Raw genomic sequence first — 15931 nt, forward strand, 5'->3', positions numbered from 1 at the left:
TGGAAATGAGAGCGAATCTAGCAGAAATTAAAAATTCTATGGATCAAATGCAGTCAAAACTAGATGCTCTGACAGCCAGGGTGAATGAGGCAGAAGAACGTATTGTCAAATTGGAGGATGGGTTAGTAGAAGAGAAAGCTAAAACAGAAACTTGGCTCAAAAAAATCCAATCTCAAGAATGTAGGTTACGGGAGATTACTGACTCAATGAAACGTTCCAATGTCAGAATCATCGGCATCCCCGAGGGTGTGGAGAAAAACAGAGGTCTAGAAGAGATATTTGAACAAATTGTAGCTGAGAACTTCCCTAATCTAACAAAGGAAACAAACACTCATGTCCAAGAGGCAGAGAGGACACCTCCCAAGTTCAATCATGACAAACCCATGCCATGTTACGTTATAGTGCAATTTGCAAATATTACATCCAAGGATACAGTATTGAAAGTGGCCAAGGCAAGGAAATTTCTCACATACCAAGGCAAAAGTATCAGAATTACTTCAGACCTGTCTACACAGACCTGGAATGAGAGAAAGGGTTGGCGGGGGGCATTTTTAAAGCTCTTTCAGAGAAAAACATGCAGCCAAGGATCCTTTACCAGCAAGGCTGTCATTCAGAATTGATGGAGAAATAAAGACCTTCCAGAATCGCCAGTCATTGACCAATTTTGTAACCACGAAATCAGCCCTACAGGATATATTAAGGAGGGTTCTAAAAAGGTAAAAAGGCCCCAAGAGGGATACAGAACAGAAAGTCACAATCTATAGAAATAAAGACTTTACTGGCAACATGGCACCATTAAAATCATCACTCTCAATACTCAGTCTCAATGTAAATGGCCTGAATGCTCCCATAAAATGTCACAGAATTGCAGATTGGATACAAAGACAGGACCCATCCATTTGCTGTCTACAAGAGACTCATTTTGAACCTAAAGAAACATCCAGACTGAAAGTAAAGAGATGGAATACCATCTTTCCTGCCAATGGACCTCAAAAGAAAGCTGGGGTAGCAATTCTCATATCAGACAGATTGGATTTTAATCTAAAAACTATAGTTAGAGATACAGAAGGGCACTATATTATTCTTAAAGGATGTATCCAACAAGTGGATATGACAATTATAAATATCTATGCCCCCAATAGGGAGAGCAGCTAGATACACAAGCCAACTCTTAAACAGAATAAAGAGACATATAGATAAAAATACGTTAATAGTAGGAGACCACAACACTCCACTATCAACAATAGTTAGAGCACCTAAGCAGAAAATCAACAAAGAAACAAGAGCTTTGAATGTCATACTCGACGAGTTGGACCTCATAGATATATATAGAACACTACACCCCAGAACCAAAGAATACTCATTCTATTCTAATGTCCATGGAACATTCTCAAGAATAGACCATGTTCTGGGTCACAAAACAGGTCTCAACCCATACCAAAACACTGAAATTATTCCCTGCATATTCTCAGACCATAATGCTTTGAAATTGGAACTCAACCACAAGGAAAAATTTGGAAGAAACTCAAATACTTGGAGACGAAGAAAGATACTGCTTAAGAATGATTTGATAAACCAGGAAATCAAAAATCAATGTTAACAATTTATGGAGACCAATAAGAATGAAATCACAACGGTCCAAAACCTATGGGGCACTGCAAAGGCAGTCCTAAGGGGAAAATACATAGCCATCCAAGCCTCACTCAAAAGAATAGAAAAATCTAAAATGCAGTTTTTATATTCTCACCTCAAGAAGCTGGAAAAGCAACTGAGGAACAGGCCTAATCCACACATGAGAAAGCAGTTGATAAAGATTAGAGCAGAGATCAATGAATTAGAAATCAGGAGCCAAGTAGAGCAGATCAACAGAACTAGAAGGTGGTTCTTTGAAAGAATAAATAAAACTCACAAACCACTGGGAAGACTTATCCAAAAGAATAGAGAAAGGAACCAAATTAATAAAATTATGAAAGAAAAGGGAGAGGTCAGAACCAGCACCAATGAAATAGGAAGGATTATTAGAAACTTTTATCAACAGCTTTATGCCAATAAATTAAGCAATCTGGAAGAGATGGAGGCCTTCCTGAAACCTATAAATTACCAAGACTGAAATTGTTTTTTTAAAAAGACCAATTAATTATGAAGAGATCGAAACAGTGATTAAAAACCTTCCAAAAAACAAAACACAAGGGCCTGATGGATTTCCCAGGGAATTCTACCAAACATTCAAAGAAGAAATAGTACCCATTCTCCTAAAGCTATTTCAAAAAATAGCAACAGAAGGAAAGCTACCAAACTCATTCTATGAGGCCAATATTACTTTGATCCCCAATACAGTCAAAGACCCCATCAAAAGGAGAATTACAGACTGATTTCCTGAATGAATATGGATGCCAAAATTCTCAACAAGATCCTTGCTAATAGAATCCAACAGTACATTAAAAGGATTATCCATTATGACCAAGTGGGATTCATCCCTGGGATGCAAGGGTGGTTGAACATTCGCAAATCTATCAGTAAAATAGATTTTATCAACAAGAAAAAAGCCAAAAATCATATGATCCTCTCAATAGATGCAGAAAAAGCATTTGACAAAATACAGCATCCTTTCCTGATTAAAACCCTTCAGAGTGTAGGAATAGAGGGTACATTCCTCAATGTCATAAAAACCATCTATGAAAAGCCTACAGCAAATACCATTCTCAATGGGGAAAAACTGGAAGCCTTTCCCTTAAGATCAGGAACACGACAAGGATGCCCACTCTCGCCACTATTATTCAACATAGTACTAGAAGTCCTTGCAACAGCAATCAGACAACAAAAAGGGATAAACGGTATCCAAATCGGCAAAGAAGAAGTCAAAATGTCTCTCTTCACAGATCACATGATACTCTATATGGAAAACCCAAAAGAATCCACTCCCAAACTACTAGAAGTTATAGAACAATTCAGTAAGGTGGCAGGATACAAAATCAATGCCCAGAAATCAGTTGCATTTCTATACACGAANGTTATAGAACAATTCAGTAATGTGGTGGGATACAAAATCAATGCTCAGAAATCAGTTACATTTCTATACACGAATAATGAGACTGAAGAAAGAGAATTTAGGGAATCCATCACATTTATAATAGCACCAAAAATCATATGTTACCTTGGAATTAACTTAACCAGAGACGTAAAGGATCTGTGTTCTAGAAACTACAAATCACTCTTGAAAGACATTGAAGAAGACACAAAAAGATGGAAACATATTCCATGCTCATGGATCAGAAGAATTAACATAGTTAAAATGTCCATGCTACCCAGAGCAATCTACACTTTCAATGCTATCCCGATCAAAATACCGAGGACATTTTTCAAAGAACTGGAACAAATAGTCCTTAAATTTGTATNACAGATCACATGATACTCTATATGGAAAACCCAAAAGAATCCACTCCCAAACTACTAGAAGTTATAGAACAATTCAGTAAGGTGGCAGGATACAAAATCAATGCCCAGAAATCAGTTGCATTTCTATACACGAATAACGAGACTGAAGAAAGAGAAATTAGGGAATCCATCCCATTTACAATAACACCAAAAACNTTTAGGGAATCCATCACATTTATAATAGCACCAAAAATCATATGTTACCTTGGAATTAACTTAACCAGAGACGTAAAGGATCTGTGTTCTAGAAACTACAAATCACTCTTGAAAGACATTGAAGAAGACACAAAAAGATGGAAACATATTCCATGCTCATGGATCAGAAGAATTAACATAGTTAAAATGTCCATGCTACCCAGAGCAATCTACACTTTCAATGCTATCCCGATCAAAATACCGAGGACATTTTTCAAAGAACTGGAACAAATAGTCCTTAAATTTGTATGGAAATAGAAAAGGCCCCAAATCTCCAAGGAATTGTTGAAAAGGAAAAACAAACCTGGGGGCATCACAATGCCAGATATCGAGCTGTACTACAAATTGTGATCACAAAGACAACATGGTACTGGCACAAAAACAGACACACAGACCAATGGAACAGAATAAAGAACCCACAATGGACCCTCAGCTCTTTGGGCAACTAATGGTTGATAAAACAGGAGAAAACATCTGGTGGAAAAAAGACAGTCTCTTCAATAAATTGTGCTGGGAAAATTGCACAGCTACATGCAAAAGAATGAAACTTGACCACTCTCTCACACCATACACAAAGAGAAACTCTAAATGGATGAAAGACCTCAATNGACGTGAGACAGGAATCCATGAAAATCCTATAGGCAGCAACCTCTATGACATTGACCAAAGCAACCTTTTTCATGACACATCTCCAAAGGCAAGAGAAACAAAAGATAAAATGAACTTGTGGGACTTTATCAGGATAAAGAGCTTCTGCACAGCCAAGGAAACAGTCAAAAAAACTAAGAGACAGCCCACGGAATGGGAGAATATATTTGCAAAGGACACTACAGATAAAGGACTGGTATCCAAGATCTACAAAGAACTTCTCAAACTCAATACACGAGAAACAAATAAACAAATCATAAAATGGGCAGAAGATATGAACAGACACTTTTCCAATGAAGACATACAAATGGCTAACAGACACATGAAAAAATGTTCAAAATCATTAGCCATCAGGGAAATTCAAATCAAAACCACACTGAGATACCACCTTACGCCAGTTAGAATGGCAAAAATAGACAAGGCAAGAAACAACAATTGTTGGAGAGGATGTGGAGAAAGGGGATCCCTCCTACATTGTTGGTGGGAATGCAAGTTGGTACAGCCACTTTGGAAAACAGTGTGGAGTTCTCTCAAAAAGTTAAAAATTGAGCTTCCCTATGATCCAGCCATTGCACTACTTTAGTGAAGAGAAGGGCCATATGCACTCCAATGTTCATATCAGCATTGTCCACAATAGCTAAATCATGGATGGAGCCAAGATGCCCTTCAACAGATGACTTGATTAAGAAGTTGTGGTCCATATATACAATGGAATATTACTCAGCTATCAGAAAGAACAATTTCTCAATATTTGCTGCAACATGGACGGCAATGGAGGAGATAATGCTAAGTGAAATAAGTCAAGCAGAGAAAGACAATTATCATATGGTTTCTCTCATCTATGGAACATAAGAAGTAGGAAGATCGGCAGGAGAAGAAAGGGATAAAGAAAGGGGGGGTAATCAGAAGGGAGAATGAAGCATGAGAGACTATGGACTCTGAGAAACAAACTGAGGGCTTCAGAGGGGTGGGGGTGGGGGAATAGGATAGACTGGTGATGGGTAGTAAGTAGGGCATGCATTGCATGGTGCACTGGGTGTTATACACAACTAATGAATCATAGAACTTTACATAAAAAAAAAAAAGACCGTGAAAGAACTAGAGCAAAATTTAAAAAAATGAAAAAAATCAAAAAGCTGCCATTTTCTTCTAGCTGCAAAAATAATGTATTTTCAAAACAGAGAATTTGGAAAATAGAAAAAGCACAGAAAGGAAAATAAAAATGACTGGTAACTCCACTATGCAGAGATAATTATTTTAAAACTTTTGATTACACCCTGCCAGGCTTTTATTTTCCTATGCATATATGATTACTTGATTTGGATTATATATACATTTTGTCTTATAACCTTCTGTTTTCTCTTAACAGTTTATCATGAATGTTTTCCATGTCATTAAACATACATTCTTTTACAATAATTAAAAAATATTTTTAAAAGCAAAAAAAAAAAGGGCTGGAAAAAAACTTTAGAACATGGCAGATACAGACAGTCCTTATCTTAATTGTGGTGATGGTTTCTTAGATGAGTACATAATTTAAAACATCAAATTGTACATTTTAATTAGTACTGTTCAATATATGTTAGTTATACATCAAAAAGCTTTCAAAATTAAAGTGGACTCTAGGCCCAGGGAAGGAGGGGATTCTTCTGTTTTCCAAGGTTTTCGTTTTTTGGAGTTTTTGTGTTTGATATTGAAAGCCCTTTTAATCGAACACACTGTGAGGTGTGCATATGTGTGTGTCGTGGGTGGGGGTGAAGAGCTTTGTTAGCAGGGAGCAGTAGCACTAGCTCTCAGGCTGTTTCTAGTGTGTTAACTTGAAGACCCAGAAAGAAGTGCAGCTTTCTCTGCTCCTTGAGGATCCATTCACTGTGGGTTTGCAGTTCTAAGTCCTGCCTTTGATTTCTAGGCCGCTCTGGTGACTGTGGCACCACACAGAAGTTACTGCTTTTTCTCACACTTGCCAAATTGTTTCAGTTCTGATGGTGTGTGATGATTGTGGAGAACAATGTTAGCAATCCTATAGAAATTCCTGCAAAAAAGTCTGAGATTTCTAAGCAGATGACCACATGTGATGAGGGAAATGACTGATTCATAGGCTATATGAGCATTCTGTAGGTTTCCTAGCAATAACTTGGGCTGAAAATCTCAGGATAGGAGAACACTGACTCAACTAGAAGAAGGTGGCTAGGAGCTATCCACTTGACTATTAAAAGGGATATGACTAAACTGGAAAGTGGGAAGTACATTTTCTGATGACAAACATGGAAGAAGAATTTAAGAGCTGCCTATTCTTAACTCTTTATATACACGAGGAAGTAGAGTCAATACTGACTGTGAGCTTTGCCTAAAGTCAGTCACACAGTGGGACTGCCTCAATTAACAACAAAAAAATCAAAACCAAAAAAACAATATGCTCTTTTTTTAAATCAAGTTTTTATTTTAATCCGTTAGTTAACATGAAGTGTTATATTAGTTTCGTGTGTACAGTACAGTGATTCAACAATTCTATACATGACTCAGTGCTCCCATAGTTTACTCTTTATTCCCCATAACCTATTTCACCCTTAACCACACCCACTTCCCTTCTGGTAACCATCAGTTTGTTCTCTGTAATTAAGAGTCTGTTTCTTGGTTTGCCTCTCTCTCTTTTTTATTCCTTTGTTCATTTGTTTTCTTTCTTAAATTCCACATATGAGTGAAATCATATGGTATTTGTCTTTCTCTGACTGACTTATTTCACTTAACATTATACTCTCTCACTCCATCCATGTTGTTGCAAATGGCAAGATTTCATTCTTTTTTATGTCTGAATAATATTCCACTGTGTATATATGCCACTTCTTTATCTATTTGTCTATTGATGAACACTTAAGCTGCTTCCATAATTTGGTTATTATAAATAATGCTGCAATAAACATAGAGGTGCATGTATCCCATTGAATTAGTGTTTTTGTCTTTTGAGTAAATATCCAGGAAAGAGACTACTGGATGTTAGGGTGGTTGTATTTTTAACTTTGTGAGAAAATTCCATACTATTTTCCTCAGTGGCTGTATCAGTTTGCATTCCTACCAACAGTGCATGAGACTTCCTTTTTTTCCACATTCTTGCCAACACTCGTTGTTTCTTGAGTGTTCAATTTTAGCCATTCTGACAGGTGCGAGGTGATATCTCATTTTGTTTTGATTTGCATTTCCCTGATCATGAGTAATGCTGAGCATCTTCTCATGTTTCTGTTGGCCATCTGTATGTCTTCTTCTGAGAAATGTCCGTTCATGTCTTCTGCTCATTTTTTAGTTGGAATATTTGCTTTTTGTGTGTTGAGTTGTGTAAGTTCTTTATATATTTTGGTTATCAACCCTTTATCAGATATGTCATTTGCAAATATCTTCTTCCATTCAGTATACTGTCTTTTAGTTTTGCTGATTGCTTCCTTTGATGTGCAGAAGGTTTTAATTTTGATATAGCCCCAATAGTTTAGTTTTGCTTTTGTTTTCCTTGACTCAGGAGACGTATCTAGAAAGATGTTTCTATGATTCGGTGTCAGAGAAATTACTGCCTCTCCTCTCTTCTAGGATTTTATGGTGTCAGGTCTCACATTTAGGTCCTTTACCCAGTTTGAGTTTATTTTTGCGTACGGTGTAGGAAAGTGGTCCAGTTTTATTATTTTGCATGTAGCTGCCCAGTTTTTCCAACACCATTCGTTGAAGAGACTTTTTCCCATTGCATATTCTTTCTACTTTGTTGAAAATTAGTTGACCATACAATTGTGGGTTTATTTCTGGCCTTTCTATTCTGTTCTATTGATCTATGTGTCCATTTTTGTGCTACTACCATACTGTTTTAATTAATATAGGTTTGTAATAAAACTTGAAGTCTGGAATTGTTATCCCTCCAGTTTTGTTTTCTTTTTCAAGATTGGTTTGACTATTTGGGGTCTTCTATGGTTTCATAGAAACTTTAGGACTGTTTGTTCTAATTCTGTGAAAAATGCTATTGGTATTTTGATAGAGATTGCATTAAATCTGTAGATTTCTTTGGTAGTATAAATATTTTAGCAATCTTTTTCTTCCAACCCATCAGCATAGAATGTCTTTCCACTTCTTTGGGTCATCTTTAATTTCTTTCATCAATGTATTATAGTTTTCAGAGTATAGGTCTTTTTCCTCTTTGGTTAAGTTTATCTCTAGGTATTTATTATTTTGGGTGTAATTGTAAATGGGATTGTTTTCTTAATTTCTCTTTCTGCTGCTTCATTGTTAATGTACAGAAATGCAGCAGAGTTCTGTACATTCGTTTTGCATCCTGTGACTTTACTGAATTCATTTATCAGTTCTAGTAGTTTTTTGGTGGAGTCTTTTGGGTTTTCTATATATAGTATTATGTCATCTGCAAATAGTGAAAGATTTATTTCTCCGTGCCAATTTGAATGGCTTTTATTTCTTTTTGTTGTCTGATTGCTGTGGCTAGGACTTCCATTACTATGTTGAATAAAAGTGATGAGAGTGGACATCTTTGTCTTGTTCCTGACCTTATGAGAAAAGCTCTCAGTTTTCCCCTTTGAGTATGATATTAGCTGTGGGTTTTTCATATAAGGCCTTTATTATATTGAGGTATGTTCCTTCTAAACCTACTTTGTTGAGGGTTTTCATCATGAATGGATGTTGTACTTTGTGAAATGCTTTTCCTGCAGTTATTGAAATAATCATATGGTTTTTATCCTTTCTCTCATTTATGTGATGTATGAGGTTGATTTATTCACAAATATTGAACCACTCTTGCACCCTGGGAATAAATCCCACTTGATTGTGGTGAATGATTTTTTTAAAAAGTATATTGTCAGATCCTGTTTGCTAGTATTTTATTGAAGATTTTTGCATCTATGTTCATCAGAGATACCAGCCTGTAGTTCCTTTCTTATGGTGTCTTTATCTGGTTTGGGTATTAGGGTAATGCTGGCCTCATAGAATGAATTTGGAAATTTTCCTTACTCTTCTATTTTTTTGAATACTTTGATAAAAATAGATATTAGCTCTTCTTTAAAAGCTTGGGGAAATTGCCTGTGCACCTGTCTAGTCCTGGACTTTTGTTTTTTGGGACTTTCTTGATTACTGATTCAATTTCATTGCTGGTTATTGGTCTGTTGAAATTCTATATTTCTTCCTGATTCAGTTTTGGGAGGTTATATGTTTCTAGGAATTTGTCCACTTCTTCTACATTGTCCAATTTGTTAACGTATATTTTTCATAATATTCTCTCACAATCATTTGTATTTCTGTGGTGTTGTTATTTCTCCTCTCCCATTTGTGATTTTGTTTGAGTCCTCTCTCTCTCTCTGTTTTTCTTTTATGAGGCTGACTAAAAGTTTATCAACTTTGTGATGTTTTCAAAACACCAACTCCTGGTTTCATTGATGTGTTTTATTGTTTGTTTTCTAGTTTCTATATCATTTATTTCTGATCTAATCTTTATTACAATTTCCTTCCTTCTGCTGGTTTGGGGTTTTGTTTGTTGTCTTTTCCTAGCTCCTTTAGCTTTAAGGTTAAGTTGTTTATTTGAGATTTTTCTTGGTTCTTGAGGTAGGCATATTGCTATAAACTTCCCTCTTAGAACCACTTTTGCTGCATCCCAAGGATTTTGGACAATTGTGTTTTCATTTTCATTTGTTTCCATGTAATTTTTGATCTCTTCTTTGGTTTCTTGGTTGACCCATTCGTTGTTTAATAGCATGTTATTTAACCTCTATGTATTTATGCTCGTTCCAGATTTTTCTTGCGGTTGATTTCTAGTATCATAGCATTGTATTCAGAAAAGATGAATGGTATGATTTCAATTTTATTTTTAATTTGTTGAGACTTGTTTTGTGGCCTAATCTGGGATCTATTCTGGAGATGTTCCATGTGCACTTGAAAATAACATGCATTCTGCTGTTTTAGGAAAGAGTGTTCTGAATATATCTTTTATTTTTATTTTTTTTTTAAGTTTTATTTTTTATTTTTTTTGAGAGAGAGTGAGTGAGTGAGAGCACTAGCAGGGGGGAAGGGCAGAGGGAGAGGGAGAAGCAGACTCCTCACTGAGCAGGGACCCCAATAAGGGACTCAATCCCAGGACCCTGGGAGCATGACCTGAGCCAAAAGCAAACACTCAACTGACTGAGCCACCCAGGCACCCGGAATATATCTTTTAAATTCATCTTGTTAGGTGTGTTATTCAAAGCCACTGTTTCCTTGTTGATTCCCTGTTTGGATGATCTGTCTGCTGTTATAAGTGGAGTGTTAAAGTCCCCCACTATTATTGTATTACTACTGATTAGTTCCTTTGTGTTTGCTTTTAACTGCTTATGTATTTGGGTTCTCCCATGTTTGGGTGCATAAATATTTACAATTGTTATATCTTTTTGTTGGATTGTCCCCTTTATTGTAATATGGTGCCCTTCTTTATCTTTTGTTACAGTCTTTGTTTTAAAGTCTATTTTGTTCAATACAAGTATTGCTACCTTGGCTTTCTTTTAACAGCCATTTGCATGATAAATGTTCCTCCATCACTTTCAGTCTGCAGGAGGTTTTAGGTCTTAAGTCTCAGAGGCAGCATATGCATGGGTCTTTTTCAATCCACTTCTCACCCTATGTCTTTTGATTGGAGCATTTAGTCCATTTACATTCAAAGTAATTGTTGATAGACACGTATTTATTGACATTTTGTTACTTGTTTTGTGGTTGTTTTGTAGTTTTTCTCTGATCCTGTCTTCTCTCTCTCCCTTTCATGGTTTGTTGGATTTCTTTACTTGGATTCCTTTCTCTTTATTCTCTGCATATCTATTCTCTGCATATCTTTTTGATTTGTGGTCACCACTATGTTTGTATACAATATCTTCTGCAGATAGCTGTGTATATGAAATTGATTGCTGCTCACAATTGAATTCAGTCTTTATTCCTCTTCCTTCTATGTTTTGGTATATGATGTCATATTATAAATCCTTTTATTTTTGTGAATTTCTTGACTGATTTTTACAGATATACTTATTTTACTGATTTTGTATTTCCTACTTTTCATACTCTTACTTATGGTCTTTCCATTCCACTCAAAGTGTTCCTTTTAATATTCTTGCAGGACTGGTTAAATGGTCATGAACGCCTTTAGTTTTTGTTTGCTGAGAAACTCTTTATCTCTCGTTCTATTTTGAATGAGAGCCTTGCTGGATAGAGTATTCTTGGCTGCAGATTTTTCCTTTTTTGCACTTTGAATATATCATGCCCCTCTCTCTGGCCTGTAAAGTTTCTGCAGAAAAATCCACTGATAACCTTATGGGGGTTTCCCTTTGAGGTAACTGTCTTCTTTTCTTTTGCTGTTTTTAAATTTTATTTTTATCACTACTTTTTGCCATTTTATTTACTTTGTGTCTTAGTGTGGACCTCCTTGGGTTGATTTTGTTGGAGTATCTCTGTGTCTCCTGGATCTGGATATCTGTTTCCTTCCTTTGATTCAGGAAGTTTTCAGCTATTGCGTGTTCAAATAAATTTTCTCTCTCTTCTTCTGGGTTCCTTATAATGCATTATTTCCCTTGAAGAGTCACTGAGTTCCCTAAGTCTATTCTCATTTTGCATAAATTTTTTCTCTCAATTATTTGGCTTGATTACTTTCCATTAGTCTGTCTTCCAGATCATTAATTTGTTCTTCTGCTTCCTCTACCCTGTTATTTATTCCCTCTTTTTTAATTTAATTTCAAATATTGTGGGTTTTTTTTTCTTTGATTGGTTCTTTTTTATCTCCTTGTTAAGGGTCTCACTGATGTCATCCATTCTTTTCTCAGGTCCAATGAGTATCTTTATAATCATGTCTTTAAATCTCTATCAGGCATATTACTTATTTCTGTTTCACTTAGGTCTCTTGCTATGATTTTGTCCTGTTCTTTCATTTGGGATACATTCCTCTCTCTCTTCATTTTGTCTAATTCTGTGTCTGTTTCTTTGTGTTAGGAAAATCAGCTATGTCTCTTGCTCTTGAAAATAGTGGCTGGGGTGCATACATTTAACATACTTTTGTGTTGGTCCTCTTCCACAAGGGACATGCTGCTGCTGCTGCTGCTGCTGCTGCTGAGATGAAGCTGGCTAGCTGTTCTGCAAACCACTCATGGGTATGGGTGTGGTGCCTGCAAATTGTGCCTTTGGATAATGCAGCTACTGAGGGGACACACAGACACTGCGGAGACTGTGGCCAGCCAGGGCTGCTCTGCTAAGCTTGTGTGGGTGAGGGGTGCAGTTTTAAGAAAGTGAGCATGTCCTCAGAAGGAGGTCAGGAGATGGAGTATTGGCAAGATTTGTGCCTGGCTTCTGGGGGAGATGACCTGTAGTGCTAGAACTGAGACAGGCCCAGCTGGGTGGGGCACAGTGTAAGCAATTTAGGTAATGAATAACTGTGCCTCGCTGGTTTTCACAGGTGGTTCTGTGATTTTGCTGGTGCAGGTAGGGAACTGGCACCTGCTAGTGCCTTTGTTCATGGAGAAGTCCTTCAGTGAATTCTGAGATTAGAAACTAACTCTCCCTCCTGTATGCCCCAAACATTTTTCAAACTGCTGCTTCTAAGCTGTATCTTCATGGGCTGTTTGTTGTACTATCTCTTTAAGGGCTTCTTATCGCCCTCCAGGCTCATCCAGAGCTGAGACTACTGGCTCCAGGCTTTAAGTCCTACTGGGTATAAGAAATCATAAAATTTGGTCCCTCTGATTTTCAAAGCCAAATACTATGGGGATTTATCACTCCCCTGCAGTCTCCTTGGTATGACAGTCTGTTTCTCACCCTTCTCTGTGCTTGCAGCTCCCTCCCTCCAGTGGCAAGACTTGAAGAGTTTAGTTCCCGACCCTCTTCAATGTGGCCTCTTCTCTACATTTAGTTGTGGAGTTTGTTCTGCCAGTCTTCTGGTCATTTTCTGGGTTATATTTACACAGATGTGTGTGTTATCTAGTTGTATCCATGAGGCAAGTTGAGTTTAGGGTCCCCTTACTCCACCATCTTCCCAAAAGAAGCCAAAAAAGTTAACTGCTCTTTTTACTAATGACAGATCTCTTTTTTTTTCCTTTTTTGCATCTGAAGAAATGAACATTAAACTGGAAAGAGTTGAGCAGACATGGTAAGGGGGTATTTGAAGTTCAAGCAAGATTAGATGTGAGTGAACTTAGGTGCCATAAATTAGCATATTTCTTCAGAGTTGTAAAAATTACATATCAGGATCCTGAAAGATTTTGCAGATGTAAATGCAGAATCACTGTTTGGATAAGTCCTAATGAACAACAGTTACTTTTAAAAAGGAAATTGGAAAAGATAAGATTATGGAAAGCCTGACAAATCTAATAACACACTCCAGGAATGATACTGCTATACTATCTCTCATTTATAAATGGATGAGGTTTAGTTAAATGACCATTTTCAATTCTTAGATAAGTCTGAGCATAGTTCAACATTCCTGGTGTAAGTGTTACAGGATCAGGTTAAGGAAGATCCTAGTAGGTTCTTGTAAAAACATGAGTGACAATTGGAGAAGTGAGCCTGAACATGGAGTAAAAACAATGACTGTAAGTAATTTAGTAAGTCTTTATATAAAGAGAGGTTATGAATGAGTTGTATTTATTCTTCCTACGACCATAATTCAGAAATAATATTTAAACTCTGAATGAGGTTGGCAGGAGGATGAGTACTGCTCACCACTGGAATGTTTAAATATGTTTAAAAAGAGGTAACCTCTAATTTACATAGGATTCTAGCTCAAATTTTACATGTTTCAGCACAATATTTTCTCTGACTTCCATAGGCCACATTTATGTGATCTTTCTCTGAATTTTTATTGCCCTCAGAGTCAATAGCATGCAGGTTATTCCATAATTAGTTAAGTTTTATTTATGTCAACTACATACAAAGACCAGGTTAGGTATTACAGGAGATGTATACATGAAAGATAATTGGGTTATCTTCTTGAGGTCATCTGGAAAAGGTTTCATTGTTTTGAAAGTTTAGTTAGAGTTTATAAAGTAGAAAAGAAATTTCATTTAGAGTTTATGAATTCTAAATAGAAGACCAGGAAGTGAGCCATGGCTAGACTGAAGAGTTCATGATGGTAAGAAGCAGGAAAATCTGGCACTTTAGGTTTGGGTCTGATTGTAGATAAGCCACAGAACAGGAGAAAATATTTGCAAATCATATATTTGATAAGGAATATATATTCAAAATATACAGAGACCTCTTACAACTCAATTATAAAAGGCAAATGAACCAAATTATAAAAATAATCAAAGGATATAAATTGATTTTTATCCAGGGAGGATATAAAAATGGTCAATAGGGACATAGAAGGATGGTCACCATCATTAGACATCAAGGAAATGCAAATCCAAATGGGATACTATTTAACACATATCAGGATAGATACAGCGAAAGAGTCAGATAATAATAAATGTTGTTAAGCACCTGTAACACTGCTGGTAGGAATGTAAATCGGTGCAGTGATTTGTAAAACTATCTGATAGTGCTTCAAAAAGTTAAATATAGAGTTACCATTTAATCTAGTAATTGCACTTCCAGGTATATATATAAGGGAAATAAAAACATATGTTCAGATAAAAGCCTGTACATGAATATTCATAGCAGCATTATTCCTGATAGCCCAACAGTGGAAATAACACAAATATTCATCAATTGATGAATAAGCAAATTGTGGTATACCCATACAATGGAATGATATTCAGCCATAAAAAGGAATGAGACACTGATTATGCTGTAATATAGGTGAACCTTGAAATCCTGATAATATGTAACAGAACCCAGCCACAGAAGACCACATGTTATATGATTCCATTTATATAAAATGTCCAGGATAGACAAATACATAGTGACAGAAAGTAGATTAGTTGTTGCTTAGGGCTGGAAGGGGAGGGGGGAGAGTGTGGAGATATGGGAGGTGTACAGGGTTTCTTGGGTGATGATGGCAATGTTCTAAAATTATGGTGACAGTTATGCAAGTATGAATACACTAAACAAAACATTGAATTGTACCCTTCAAAAGAATAAATTTTATGGATGTGAATTAGATCTTAATAATGCTGTTATTAAAAAAAAACCAAAACTTTATGAACTAGAGTTTGAATTATAATTATCAGTATGAATCAGTGATGCATTTTATCTTTAAAATCTTTTTCCTACCTCTGTATGCTGCAAATGCCTTAAAATAATGACTAACCCAATAGCAAAGTTTACCCTTAGTGCCCAGATTATGATCTCTTCCACATACATTAAAAGGAACTTGTGTTTTTTTGAGAAATGGCTAGTTCTAGATATAGGACAATAAATGTGCAAAGTGAGCCTGAAACATCCTTTAGTGTTGGAAAGGAAAGTAACTATCAAAGACTTCTGGGTCATGTCAAAAGAACTCAGGAGACAACCTGAATAAGATCCCATTAGTCAAAGATGAAATAATTTGAGGATCAGTTAAGACAAAAGCTATAATGGATTTAATCAATCACAAGTATGTTTAATTTCATGGGTTTATAATGATACTAAAATCAAATCATTGATGACTTTTGGTGATATATATATATATATAATTTATTCATTTATGAAAACTCCTAAAGAGAAAGAATTAAGCATTTGTCTTCCATTCTTATAT

The sequence above is a fragment of the Ailuropoda melanoleuca genome, chromosome 7 (assembly GCF_002007445.2).
Source record: "Ailuropoda melanoleuca isolate Jingjing chromosome 7, ASM200744v2, whole genome shotgun sequence".
Lineage (NCBI taxonomy): Eukaryota > Metazoa > Chordata > Mammalia > Carnivora > Ursidae > Ailuropoda > Ailuropoda melanoleuca.